The 15,388-nt window shown below is 40.9% G+C and overlaps 1 protein-coding gene across 3 annotated transcripts in view; it reads right to left on the reverse strand.

The window, feature by feature from the left end:
* DTNA (dystrobrevin alpha) overlaps positions 1–15,021 on the reverse strand; it is a 387,334-nt gene extending 372,313 nt beyond the window's left edge. Inside the window, exon 1 of one of the 3 annotated variants that reach the window (XM_082416073.1) lies at positions 14,856–15,016. The gene's annotated coding sequence lies outside the window, so the exon portion shown is untranslated. Of the gene's footprint in view, positions 1–14,855 lie in introns of all 3 variants that reach the window. The other 2 variants (XM_082416079.1, XM_082416052.1) reach the window with 2 other exon arrangements.
* Positions 15,022–15,388: the final 367 nt, after the last annotated feature.

A 15,388-nucleotide genomic window follows, 5' to 3' on the forward strand; every position in this document is an offset into this window, starting at 1 on the left:
TAGAAAATATGGTCTTGCACGGGCTTGGTGAGAGCTCAGAGAAGCACAAGCCAGAGACTCACATGTTTCTAGTTTCATAACTGATGAGTCTCCCTGATGACCTTTCAGCTCAGCTAGATGGGGGCTGGGGTATGGAGTGGGGGAGGAGAAGAGAAAAGCAAAACAAAACAAACAAACGAACAAAATGATGGCAAGAATAAACTGGTAGGAGAAAAAGGTAATTGGCATAGATTAGCATCTGTTCACAAGCATGCAGAAGGATGAAGGCTAAGAAAGAAATGAAGCACCGATATCTGTCACCTTCTCCCCCCTTTATCACCAACTCAACCCTAAAATCAAAACCAAAAAATATTCCACATGCTCAACCATGTGAAATCACAGGGCTATTTTTTCCCCTTAGACGATGGTGTCTGGGTGAAGTTGCATTATTTTGCCTTTGTAACCACTCCAGAGCAGATCAGTGTTTTTCTTCTTTGTCAATACGAGGATTCAAACTGTAGAAATATGAAGCAAGTCTCAATCTCACGTCTAAAACATTAGAGGTATTCAGAAAATGAGAACATTTAATTTATAGTTGTTATGTCATATGCTCCTGGAAAATAAGACATAAGAGGAAAAAGAATTCTTAAGCCAATAAAGGAAAAAAAAAAAAGAAAATGAAAAAATGCACAAACAACAGACTACACTGACATTGAGGAAGACAAAAAAGTCCAGTTGGATGCTTTGAAATGTTTTCCTATCTTGAAAATCTGATTCATAGTTTGACCAAATATTCAAAATCAACCTGACATATATCGCTTCCTAAAAGTTGTTTAGCAGCATTAGCAGAAATATTATTTTGTATGCATTCTCATGGTAAACATTACTTTGGCAGTGTTTAGGTTAAAAGGAAGAGTCAGAATTTATCTGCATATGGAGAAAAAAAATCACCTGACATTTTATGTGTATAAATAGAAACTAACACTGTAGATGAAAATCTGAAGTAACACCTGCAGAAGACACTTACCCTCCTGAAACCCCTTTTCTTGCCCCCACTTATTGTGGAAGAACTATTTGCCTTCATATTTAAGCCTTACCTAAGCATTCTGATGATGATATAACCACCACATTTAAAAATGCCAACCAAGTGATTCCTCTAAGAAAGAAGGCATCTGACTAGTACTGCCAGGGCTAGGGGCCTTTATTTATAAGGGATGAGTGTGTGAGAGAAAACATTTGCTCCACCATTTCAAAACACATTTTCAAAGAGGTGGTTCCTCCAACCTGCCCAAATGGTGTTATTTAACAAACACCGTATAATGAAGGTTTAGAAAAGTCTTCTCCCCAAAACATTGTCAAGGCACAACCATTTAAACATCCAAGCAGAATGAGTAAATGAGAAATATAATCATATGGAAGGCACAAAGGGAACAGAAGGGATGAAAAGCATAATACAACTGGCAGTGGGGAATATTGAAAGGATAACATAATAATTTTCCAGACCCAGAATATGTCATTTGAAATCAAAAGCAGATAAACTGTTTATGAGCCATTTCCCTGATTTACTCAAGAACAAGACACCTTTAAAAAGCACGTGGAGGGCTTCCCTGGTGGCGCAGTGGTTGAGAGTCTGCCTGCCAAGGCAGGGGACACGGGTTCGAGCCCTGGTCTGGGAAGATCCCACATGCCATGGAGCAACTAGGCCCGTGAGCCACAATTACTGAGCCTGTGCGTCTGGAGCCTGTGCTCCGCAACAAGAGAGGCCGCGATAATGAGAGGCCCGCACATCGCGATGAAGAGTGGCCCCCGCTTGCGTCAACTAGAGAAAGCCCTCGCACAGAAACGAAGACCCAACACAGCCAAAAATAAATAAATAAATAAATAAATAAACCCAAAGTTTAAAAAAAAAAAAAGCATGTGGTGTAAAAGGTATGTGGACCTGAAATTTGTGATTTATAGAAACTAAAAAATTCCATTAAAAAGTTACATATAGTAAAATGTGGTAACTGATCAAAAATCTAAAATATCTGCCACCCAAAGCGACGGATACTAAGTAAGCTCAAAACTATTATGTTCTCTAAGTTTAGTGAATTGCTAATTGAAAGAGTGAAATAATTAAAAAAAAAATACCATCCTTAAAATAAACTAAAACTGAACCATACTTAGGACTAGAAGCCACAGGCTACTTCTCAAATCTGCATCTATCTGTGTTTTATTACAATCATAAAACATATTTTTTCATCTTTTAACCGTTTACTTCTGAACTGATTTTGTCTTACCCCATCCTGGGGTTTGTAACTGCAGCCCAATTAGAAAATCTCTATTCAGGAATGTAGCTTCTCTTTCCTCAGGACTGCCTTGGAGCCAAGATTCCTTTAATCTCACATGACTCCAGAGAAAAATGCCAACATGCAATAGACAGTGAATCCCCCATGGTAGAGTTGATGTGGTAATGACAATGATGAGTCTGGACATCTGCATATGCATCTGTCTCTAACAATACAGTGTGACAAGATCTCCTAAAATGAATCTTCAAGTGATGCAAAGACGCCCCCCACCCTCGCCTCCAAATATCCTCATGCCTGGTGTCAGCCCTAGAAAACATCATGAAAACAGCTAGAAAAACCCATTAATGTACGACTTGGCAGCTATGAGGAACAAAGGCGGGGAAGCGTAGGCGTGGCTGAATTTTTTGGTTTCCACCACAGAATCAGACATGGAGCAGTTATGACTATTTGGGTTAAGGATACAAAACAATTGTGCAGATCATTAAGACAGCTTCAGCTAAAGAGACCATTTGGGGTATAAATTTTTAATTTCTTTACTATATTTCCTTGAAAAATATTTATAATTAAAACATGCTGAATGTTAAATGTGATAAACAGATTTTCCAAAAACCTTAACTGATGAGTCAAGAATCATGAAAAGCATAAATTTAGTGTATCCTGCAGTGGTTGAAGGGGCTGCTCTAGGTATTTGGTTTCCAGTTGTAGAGGCATCAGAAACACCCGGAGGGCTTGTTGCAAGAGATTGCTGGGCTCTATCCCCAGAGTGTCTTAGAAATTTGCATTCACAGAGTTCCAAGGTTGTGCTGATGCTGCCTGAGGACCACACTTTGAGAACCACTTTTCTACTATGGTGAGAATTTCAGGGTTAACTACAATGTCATTAACTTGATTTGTCTTTGGGAAGAATTTCGCTAGACTGTTGTTGTTCTTTGTGATTGCCTCGCTGTCAACTGTTATTCCTCAGAATACTGGTTTCAGGAGAAAAAATTCTTAGCCCCGTCTCTTGTACTTAATCTCCTGAGTAGGGATCAAACAAGTTGACAAAATCAATATACTTATTTTTAATGCATAATTTTACATCAAAAGAAATTAACATGAATGCTTGCTGGTAGGTGCTCCTTAGAGATTAAACATAGATTTTGGGTTCACTATTTTCTTCCTAGCTTAGCCACCTTTTCTCACACGCTTTCTGGTTGAAAACTGCATTTCAGATGGATAATGTTCCTGGGAATGAAGGACACTTGGTGAGAATTCAGGAAGGGCTGGGATGGTGTAGTTCCAGCATCCTGCCAGAAAAGACAATCTATGAGAATGGGGGAAGTTTCCAACCTCGTTGCAGCCTGCAGTCATGGTTTCCCAGTAGAGGAAAAAGCCTTGGTTCGGAGGAATAAGAGTACCGCCACGTGATCCCTGAACCTTAGCACTGATGGAACGTTCTCTAATCCTATTTGCATCCTTGTCCAAGTCCTCCCTCATCCCACTGATCTGTAAAGTGCTTATTATTCAGAAACAGATCAGTAGTAATCCCCTGAGATTCATCCTCTGAGAATCAGTGTTGAGTGATGTTTTTAAGTCTACACTTGCATAAAAACTGTGGAGTGGACGTCTGTGAAGATGGAGGAGAAGTACTTTTTCCCTCTTCCTTTCGCTACGTGTAACTCAAAACCCTGGACACTGCACATAAAATAAACATACAAAGACTCTGAAAGCGAGAAGGCAAACGAAGCTAGGGGGCCTCAGGGCCCAAGGAATGACAGGGTGGCAAGTTCCCTGGATTTTTGCATTGCTTCATATATACCAGACATGGATATAAAGAAACTGGAAACCCAGAAATGCCAAAAGGCACAGATAAAAAAAATGGTAGGCCATCAGAAGTATGCTCTTTCAGCCAAAGGGCCAGGAAAGGAGCAGCATAACAAAACAAAAAAACATTTAGACAGTAACTTCTCTACTGCAGCCATATAAGACAGAAAAACTGGGGTCCCACAACCTGCATGCCAACAAAGACTGAGTAGGGAGCCTAGACTTTCACCCTCACCAGGCTGTAACAAGGCACCCCAATTCCCCTCAACCCCATCAAGGTGATGTCACAAAAAGCAAAGTAGGGAGGTGGGACTTCCTTCTCACCAGGCAGTAATGGGACTCCCGCCGCCCACCTCCACTAGGCTGTCAATGGGGACCATATGGGGAGCCCGAACTTCCACCCCCACCTGGTCGTACCAAGTCTCCCCTCCTCCTCTCCACTGGATGGTGTCATGGGAGGCCTAGAGGAGAGTAAGGACTATCACCATGGCCCAGCAGTAATTAGACCACCTCTCTGTCTTCATATTGTCAGGCGAGGGCACATGGCAACAGAATGAGAGGTATCAGTGAAGACCCAGTGAGGAGCCTGAATTCATACCCTACCCCACACGAATCCGGAGCCCCCTCAGGTGACAGGGGAGACTGGGTAAGAAGCCTATACTTCCACATCCACTGGTGATGAGGTGGCACCATTCCCATTTCGCTGGGGTGATGCTACTGGAAGCTAGCTAAAACAGAAGGTTAGGGACTTCCCTGACAGTCCAGTGGTTAAGACTTTGCCTTCAAATGCAGGGGGTGTGGGTTCGATCCCTGGTCGGGGAGCTAAGATCCCACATGCTTCACGGCCAAAAAACCAGAACATAAGACAGAAGCAATATTGTAACAAATTCACTAAAGACTTTAAAAATGGTCCACATCAAAAAAATTCTTTAAAAAATAAAACAGAAGGTTAAAATAAGATCCAGAGTCTTGTAACATAATAAGAAAATGGCCAGGTTTCAGTTGAAAATCATTCATCATACCAAGACCATGGAAATCAGAAACTGAGTGAAAAAAGACAATGACAGATGCCCATAACGAGATGACAGAAATGTTAGAATTATCTGATGAAGTTTTTAAAGCAGCTATAATGAAAAATACTTCAATGAGAAATTATGAACGTGCTTGAAACAAATGAAAAAGTAGAAAATTCCAGCTAAGAAACAGAACATATAAGAAAGAACTAAGTGGAAATTTTAGAACTGAATGAAATCAGTAACCAAATATAAAATTTAGTGGGTGGGCTCAATAACAGAATGGAAGTGACAGAGAAAGAATCTGATAGGTATGATAAGATAGAACAATTGGAATTACCCAGTCTGAACAACAGAGAAAACAGACCAAAACCAACAATGACAACAAACCCTCAGAAACTCGAGTAAGCTCCCAGAGATTTTCAGGCTGGTTCTAATCCCTGGAAGCTGTGAATGTGACCTTATACGGCAAAAGGGATTTTGTAGATGTGATAAAATTAAAAATTTTGAGATAGGGATAATATCATGGACTATCTGGGTGGGACCTAAATGTAATCAAGTGTCCTTAAAAGAGGGAGGCAAAAAGAGATTTGACTATAGAAAGGAAGTAGGAGATGTGATTACAGAAGCAAGAGACTGGAGTGATGTGAAGAAGGGATTGTGAGTCAAAGAATGCTGGTGGCCCCCAGAAGCTAGAAAAAGCAAAGAAAGGTATTGTCCCCAGGAGCCGTCAGAAGGAACTAGTCCTTCCAACACCTTGACTTTGGCCCAGTGAAACTGATTTCTGACTTCTGGTCTCCACAACTGTAAGAGAATAAATGTGTGCTGTAAAACACCACATTTGTGGTAATTTGTTACAGCAGCCATAGGAAACTAATACACTGTGGTACTATAACAAAAGAGCTAACGTTCATGTCTTAGAGACCTAGAAGGAGAGGAGAAAATGGACAGGGATCAAAAAGTACTCAAAGAAATAAAGGATGAATATTTCTCAAATTTTGACAAAAGACCTAAATCTATAGATTCATGAACCTGAATGCCAAACAGAAAGCCCAAAGAGATACACGTGTCTAGTTAAGCCTTAAATGTAAGACTTGAAAATATAAAACTCCTAGAATAAAACATAGGGGAAAAACTTTATGACATTGGTCTTGACAATGATTTCATGGATATGACACCAAAAGCATAGATAACAAAAGCAAAAATAAACAAGTGGGACTACATCAAACTAAAAGGTTTCTGCACACCAAAGGAAACAACAGAGTGAAAAGGCAATCTAAGGAATGGGAGAAAATATTTGCAAACTATATATCTCATAAGGGATTATGCTCCCAAATATATAAAGAATTCCCACAACTCCATAGTAAAAGTAATAACTCAATTTAAAAATGGGCTAAGGGGGCTTCCCTGGTGGCACAGTGGTTGGGAATCTGCCCCCCAGTGCAGGGGACACGGGTTCGAGCCCTGGTCTGGGAAGATCCCACATGCCGCGGAGCAACCAAGCCCACGCGCCACAACCACTGAAGCCCGCACATCCAGAGCCCGTGCTCTGCAACAAGAGAAGCCACCGCAATGAGAAGCCTGCATACTGCAATGAAGAGTAGCCCCCGCTCACCGCAACTAGACACATGCATAGTCAAATTTATGAAAACTAAAAACAAACAAACAAAAATCTTGAAAAGAGCAAGAGAGAAATGATGCTTCATCTATAGGAGAAAACCAGTTAGAATGACAGATTTCTCATCAGAAAACAGGGAGGCCATAAGGAAGTGGCACAACATATTGAAGTGCTGAAAGAAAAGAACTGTCAACCCAGAATCCTATACCCAGTTAAAACATCCTTCAGGAATGAAGGAGAAATCAAGACATTCTTAGATGAAGGAAAACAAAGATATATTGTCACGAGGAGACCTGTCTGCTCTAAAAGAATGGCTAGCGGAAGTTCTCGAAACAAGAAGGAAGCAATAAAAGAAAGAATGTTGCAATATCAAGAAAGAAGAAAGAATATGGTAAGCAAAAATATCGATAAATACAATGAATTTTTTCTTGTTCCTCTTGAACTTTCTGACTTATATTTGACAGTTGAAACAAAAATTATAACACTTTCTAATGTATGTAGAGGAAATATTTAAGACAATTATACTACAAATGGAAGAGGATAAAGGTACATAAGGAAAGGTAAGGTTTCTGTGCTTCACTATAATTGATAAAATGACAACAGTGGCAGGTAGTGATAAATTATATGTATATGATGTATATGATGTAATACTCAGAGCAACCACTAAAAAATCTATATGAATAGATACATTTAAAAACACTATAGATAAATAAAAATAGAATTTTATATATGCTCAAGTAACTGACAGGAAGGCAGGGAAAAAAACTCAGAGAAACTATAAAACAAAAACAGAGGAAAAAAAAGCCAAACAATAAAATGGCAGACATACATAGCCTTAATATATCAATAATTACAGTAAATGTAAATGGTGAAAATATACAAATTAAAAGACAGAGATCTGCAGAGTGGATTAAAATATGTAACTCACCTATATTTTATGAACAAGGAGTTCAAATCAACTATAATAATATAGGCAGGCTGAAAGTAAATGGACAGGAAAAGAAATATCATGCAAACATCAATCAAAGAAAAAAAGGAATGTCTGTATTATTATCAGATACAGTAGACTCTGAGCAAATAAAATTACCAGATATAGAGAGGAATATTATGTAATGATAAAATAATCAATACACCAATAAGACATAGCAATCCTAAATATTTATATACACACCAAACAACAGAGCTGCAAAATACATAAAGTCAAACTGATAGAAGTGAAATGAGAAATAGACAAATCCACAATTATAATTGGAAAGTTCACAAATTATTTCAACAATTAATGAGACAACTAGGCAGAAAATTAGTAAAGACATACAAAAATTCATCAGCACCATCAACCAACAGGATCTAATGAGCATTTATAAGACACTCTACCCCAAAACATCAAAATACACAATCTTTTCAAGATTGTTTCCATGAAACATATATCAAGATAGACAACATTTTGGGCCATAACATAAACCTCAACAAATTTTATAAAAACTGAAATCATACGAAGTGTGTTCTCTGGCCAAAATGCAGAAAGATAACACAGGAAATAAAGTTCTCTGACCAAAATAAGAGAAAGATGACAGAAAAATCTCCAAACATTTGGAAATTAAATGCCACCCTTCTAAATAACTCCATGGGTCAAAGAGGAAATCTCAGGAGAAATTTTTAAAAATAGTACTTGAACTGAATTAAAATGAAAACACAACATATCAAAATGTATAGGACACAGCAATGGCAGTGCTTCAGGGAAATTTATAGCACTACAAACATGGATTGGATATATTCTAACTTTTCAGATTATGTTTGTCAATGTAAAATAATCACACAATATGATTTATATGTTTATCTGTATTACTTTTTACAATAATATATGATACCACATATGATACTTTCATTCATGTTGGTGCAGGTGACAAAAAAAGATACACACAAAGCTATTCAGTTTTCTGTGCCATGTTGCTACCATCAAATCTGTTCAGAAAACATAGCTGTGTTGCAGGTCTTGGCACTGTTTTTGGCTCGTGCTTGCTGTCAAAAAGGCAATCTTCTTATTACTCAAAATAAACCAGAGCTTTATCATCATTCCTAGATCCAACCCCCACTGACAAAAAGGGATATCATCAATTTTACAAGTTTAGCCCCTACTCTCTTTGCTGGTAGTTTTATGCAGGGATTACCTTCCTAGGCTGAAGTTCTAAAACACAGTTGTTACATTAATAAGTCATTTTTATGTGATAAAACTACTGAAGGTAACTGGCTAATTTCATGTGGTAATAATTAGGTCTGTTCACTAATATTGCAGCTTACTTCCATCTGGGCATGTGATAGAACTGCACTTCTCTTTCATCTTCAAGTTAGGAGTGGCCTTATGACTTGATTTGGCCACTAAAATATGAGTAGAAGTTCCAGGTGCTGCTTCTGATAGAAGACTTTTAAGAACCTGGGGGTGATTCACCATGTTCCCATGTGTTTGATGAATGAATTATGAGGATGCTGTAGATGACAGGGGCTTTATGAGCCTGGGTCCCCGAGTGAGGAAGATGTAAAATAATAGTCTTTTATTGACCAACTTGGGCACAAAGCATTAGCAAGAAATAAACCTGTATTCATTTCAGGACCCGAGATTTTAGAGTTGTTTGCTATGACTGCATAACCTAAACTATTATAACTGACTAATATATTTTGTATTTACATTAAACACACAAAAGTCTTTGCAATAGGACACTGCTCTATGGCATCAAACTGTAAACTATAGTTAATGAATTATTCATTGGTGTACTTGATGGAATCTTCCACTCTGATAATACACACATACACACACACACACACACACACACACAAAGTCAAATCAAGCCTTGAGTCCCTTTCCTTATGGTATAAACTGGAACAATAGTTTACTAGTTACTCCATGATGCTTTGTATTTTGGGGAGCATACAGTGAAATAATGTATCACATTCTTCAGGGATACATGAGTCACAGAATATGTATGCGCTGCCTAGAACATTTCCAACAGCTTCAAAGAAGAGAGTCAGGTATTTGTATATGTGCACTCTATATAAATTGTGATTCATGGTTAATATTAACATTAATCATATCAACTGCATATTACCCATCATTTGCAGGGAGAAATAACATTAATGTTTTCAAACACTGTGCATAGATCTTCACGTGCATCAGCACACCTAACCAATTAGTACTTCACTTTGCTAATCACATGTGCCATGTGTTCTAGGTTAACATTATTTGGATAATATTTAACATTAATAAGTTTCTTTATCATAATGATTACTATGGGTCATGTCAAAAGTTTCCAGTGTAAAGATTAACAGAGACTTTTTAATTTTACCAAGATAATTCAACAGGTGTTTTTCGGTTATACTTTATATCCTCTTTGTAGTATACAGTACTCTAGACAAAGATATTGGGGGTAGATGAAACAGGTGACTTTAAATTCTTAAGTTTATTAATGGTCATAGAATTTCCAGCTGTTAAAGATATTTCCCTAATTATTTGAAATGCTAAAGTATATATTCTTGATGTTAAAAATTTCAATAGTTTCAAATGGTGCTCAAGTTACTACTTTTGAATTCAAAAAATATATAACATATAATGAGAAATTCCCCATAATCCAGCAGTCACCAGGCTTTGTCTAGGCATTTATATACCTGTTCTTGCTTTATATATTTTACATGTAAAATATGGGGCAAAAAGCACTTATATAAAGGCAGTTACAAGTTTTTCCACTGGTTTTTATTGAGGGAGAAGTAACCAAAAGATCAAATTAGGTGTTATGATTTTTAACAATGATGGGAACTTAATGCATCAGTAAAATTATGAACCAGATACTACAGTTATTAATCTAACTATGACTAGTACTAACTATGTCTGTAGTTAACAGTATGGATTACAGAATCAGTACTCGAATCAGAATCTCTACCTATGTGACAGTGGTCATGATTACTGTTCTCCTTGTGCCTCAGTTTCCTCCTCCATAAAATGGGGATAATGGTAATATAGGAAGCCTTCATTTGGCTCTTGAGAAGAATACCTAAGTTACTCTATACAGAGCCGTAGAATGATGTCCAGCACACAGTAAGTCTATAAATTTAGTTATTATTATTATTATGTTTGGTTTAAATTATTAATACACATTTACCCAGCGTGTTCAATGCTTAATTCACCTCCCTCACTCTGGTGCTTCTTCTCTTCCTACGGACATTTCAGGGAGTCTTATGGATGTGTGATGAATCGATTACGTTTCTATTTTGAGACATTCTGCCACTTTAACAACAACCAAACACACACACACACGCACACGCACACGCACACACACACACTGCTTTTTAAAATTTGAAAGTAGTTGTTAAGGCAAAGAAAGAAAATGACTACATTTCATTAAATTTAAATAACTTCAAAAATCGGATAATAACCAGATACAGGTAGCACATGCTCTACATGCTATAAAAAGTATTGACAGAACTTTTGTAATCCTCCCCATGTCCATAGGTGGATGATGAGGTGAAACAGTACATCAGCTGGTGAATAGAGAAGTGTAGAGATACCCAGAGTGAGATGTAAGTCTCTGATGCAGAAAACATCGATGAAAGCATTTAAGAAGACCACCTGACTTAGTAAATACCTCCTCACACGTCATGTCTCTGTAAATATGTGACTTCTAGGGCATCCTGTTCCAACTTCCATGTCTGGCCCAGAATCCTTTATTACACATTCTTACAGAAATCCTTCTTCAGAACTCACTGCAATTTGTAAATAAACATTTATTTGTATAATCATCGTATTGAAGTCTGGCCCCAGTGCTGGCAGGGCGCACGCATCTTTCTGCTCACCAGTGATCCCCAGTTCTCTGTCCAGCACTGGAGGCAAAGGGCCTCTCAAGAAACAGAGACAGCACAACTCTCCCAAAACTAGAGGTAGGGGACTTGCAAGGAAAAAGTCGTGTCAAATCCCCCAGGTGAGATCAAAGTAGCGAGAGAAGGCTTTTTCTAAAATAAGCAACAGAAACTAGAAAACTGGAACAGGTGAGTCAGTTCAGAAAGGATATATGTATGTGCCATAGGATTTATGCCTTAATAACCATCAACGTTTTATATAGACTTGGAAAATTCAAATTCACTTTCAATAACAAAAACGATTGTGCCAGGCTTCCCTGGTGGCGCAGTGGTTGAAAATCTGCCTGCCAATGCAGGGTACACGGGTTCGAGCCCTGGTCTGGGAAGATCCCGCATGCCGCGGAGCAACTAGGCCCGTGAGTCACAACTACTGAGCCTGCGCGTCTGGAGCCTGTGCTCCCGCAACAAGAGAGGTCGCAGTAGTGAGAGGCCCGCGCACCGCGATGAAGAGTGGCCCCCGCTTGCCGCAACTGGAGAAAGCCCTCGCACAGAAACGAAGACCCAACACAGCCAAAAATAAATAAATAATAATTTTAAAAAAAAACAGTATTTCTTCAAAAAAAAAAAAAAAAAAAGATCGTGCCTGATGGCATGCAACTTTCCTGACTACAGCACTGTGCTCTAACATCCCCAAAGCGTGTGGAAGAGTTTAACCACTGAAGATAATTCTTTTCACGTCCAAAGATCACGTTTCCATATAGTTCGGTTGGATTGTATTCTCTTTTCACATATAATGTGGAATAAGTGAGCACTTGAAGTATGTACACTGAATTTAATTAAACTGAAAGACAAGACTTAAGGAAATCTATGAATGTCAAAATAATTTTGAAACTCATTATGTGAAGCAGCAATTAAATTTACTTGAAAAAATAACAGATGAAGACCTAAGAGACATCTGTCCAATAAAATGAATATTATAAGAGTTCCATGATAAGTTCAAATGAGAAGTAATTCTCTAAATATGTGCAGTTGGACTTTACCCCACTGAGACCGCTCTTCACATCATGGTTCATTTAAAACAAGTGGATATTTTTACAGTATTTCAGCTTAGAACTAATGAGAAAATGTGATTTCAGTCTTCATTGCTACACAACTTTGCCGAAAGTACATACAATTGGTGAAAAGGCATGACATATACAAACACTCTCGCAGTACAGCCTGCTTTTAATCACTGAGAGTTGAAAGAGAATTGCATAATTCTTCTTTTAAAACTGCCTAAGCTCTTGTCAGTGTGATTGAATTAAAGATGATTAAACTCGTTCAAAATTTCTGCAAGATGGTGTTTGGAAGAAAACGATGGCCCTGCTTTGAGCAAAGAACAGTCTAATACCTTACGAAGTTTAAAATTAAGTGCAAATATAGAGATTCAGCTGCCTGCTTTATAATTTACTTTGCTGATAAATCTTAACTGCTGAAAATCTTAACTTTGCTGATAAATACTACTTTAATCTATAATTGTTGTAGGAAACGGTCAATTGTGGCAAAAGGAAATGACTCAAAGGATACTTGCCATAATTATAGTATTAGAAATTATAGTATTAGAAAAAGTCTTAATTGTCCCAAAGGTGTAGCACATAGTTAAGAGGCTCATCTTGGTAGAGATGTGGTCAATATATCAAATAGAAGACTTTAGGTCTTATTTTTATGAAAAAAAAAATATGTTGGTTTAGAGTACATCAAAAGCTCAACTAGGCTCTAATATTTAAAACTGTATGACCTTGGGTAAATTACTTCACCTCTCTGTGTCTGGATTTCCTCATCTGTAAAAAGTGGACAGTACCACCCCTTATGGTGGTGTTAGAATTAAGTGAGTGACTAAAGCTAAAGTTCATAGAACTGTGCCTGGAGGGCTGTTTTTTTCCTAAAGTTTCTACCTTTGGAATAAGCAAAATAAGTCCTTTTTGTAAAAGAAGTTAATAATTAGGCATACTTCAACAATGTAGGCTATTGATATGTTTTAAAGGAAACACAAGACACATAAAACACCAAGCGATCATAACAGATAACAGGAAACTTGAACAGAAACATCAACTCAAAAGACCCTTTTTTAGAGCAACAATGAACCTAATGGCGGTGAACTTCACTGCCAGAGTACATCCAATATCCCTCACCCCGACTCAAGTTCTACACTTACCTTCTCAAAGCTGTACCCCAAGCTCGCCAAAGAGGAAAGTTTTACTACCAAGTCCCGGGCATGGTACCCCTGAGCCCAGCCCCGCCATCCCTCTTCTCTCCTTGGCTTTGGTCTTCTGATAGACACCTCGCCACCTCCCACTCCAGTACCAGAACGGACCTCGCTTCCGCCCTCTGTTCAGAGGAAAACTCCAGAGTGGGCAACAGGCTATAAAAGCCGAAGACACTCACCGTTCGCGCCGACCGGCCCCCCGCCCCCCCCGCAGGGCGCCCACTCCCGCCCGGCCCGCCGCCCCGGCACCGCAGTGCATTGCAACACGCGCAGACGCCGCCGGCGGGAGAGGATCCCACCGCGGATTTCCCGGCCAACAGTAGCCCCCCAGACCTCTCCCCACGTGAGTGTCATCCCTAATGGAGGTGGCCACGCCACCTCCCAGCAGCTCAGTCCGCGGGGACCACCGAGAGAACAACCGTGACCACAAAAACAACTCAACCCGCGGCGCGAGCGAGCCGGCTGCCCTCGCCCGCCCGGGAGCGGTGCAGCAGCGGCGGCGGCGGCGGCTGGGGCTGCGGCGCGGCCCGGCCTCGGCGGGAGGCCGAGATTTACCTGCGCGGCCCCGCGCCCCCGGGCCGGCCATCCTGCCGCAGCCGCTCCCGCCGCCCCGCGGGCCTGAGGCACCGCCCGCCGCCGCCCGGGGAGGCGCCACGCCGCAGTCCCGGCTGCGGCGCCCGGCACATGCTTCGCGCTCCCGGCGGCCGGCGCCCGCGCACAGGTGGGAACCCCCGCGAGTGGGCGTTGGGGCGATTCCCTCCCTTCGCCGCGCTCGCCGCCCGCTTCCACTCTTGACTTTGCCGGGTGCGTGGCGCCTGCCCTTGCTCCGGCGGCCGAGCCTCCCCTGCCCGCGCCCCGGCGCTGTGGGCTGCTGCGGTCCCTGCGCAGCTAGGGCTGCGCGTCACCGGCATCTCCCGCCCGGCGGCTGGCTCCGCGGCACCGGGCGGCCGGGGTCAGCGCGCGGCAGCCGGGCCCCGCGCCCACCCTCGCCCGCCACACGGACCCCGTCCACCCCCGCGCCCTCCCCCACTCCGGAGCTGTCAGGGAAGAAAACGCCTCGCACACACCTTGGAATGGACGGGCGCCTCAGTCACCGACTCGTCAAACTCTTAGAAGGTGTCCACCGGTCTGTAGGGAGGTTTGGGCATGGAGTAGGAGCCGCTTTCTTATTATTTAATAATGTTGGAAGTGCCCGGTCCGCTGCCAGAGTTGTGGGTCATGTGGGCACAGCAGAGGCTGGCTGCTGCCAGTACCAGGGTTTCCTGAGGATCCTGAAACTATGATCTCATCCTCCTCATCCGCCTCCCCCGCCCCTCTCTCCGCGGGCGCGCACGCACAGCACACACACATACACACACATGCACACACACGCACACATACGCTCCCACGGCATGCACTATCCTCCTTCCTGGACCGAAATATTCTTCCAGGGAAATACAGTGTTCACGCTCTTCATTGAAAAAAAAAAAGGAAAAAGAAAAATCCTTCCAGAGAAAGATTTTCCTCTTTCACAGCTTGATTTATGTGCTTTGTTTATTTCCTACAGTTGGCCCTCACACGTGCAAGGGAGCTGAACAGAGCCTCAGAATTAAAATTAAAA

Source organism: Balaenoptera physalus, assembly GCF_965194825.1.
Source record: "Balaenoptera physalus genome assembly, chromosome: 12".
Taxonomy (NCBI): Eukaryota; Metazoa; Chordata; class Mammalia; order Artiodactyla; family Balaenopteridae; genus Balaenoptera; species Balaenoptera physalus.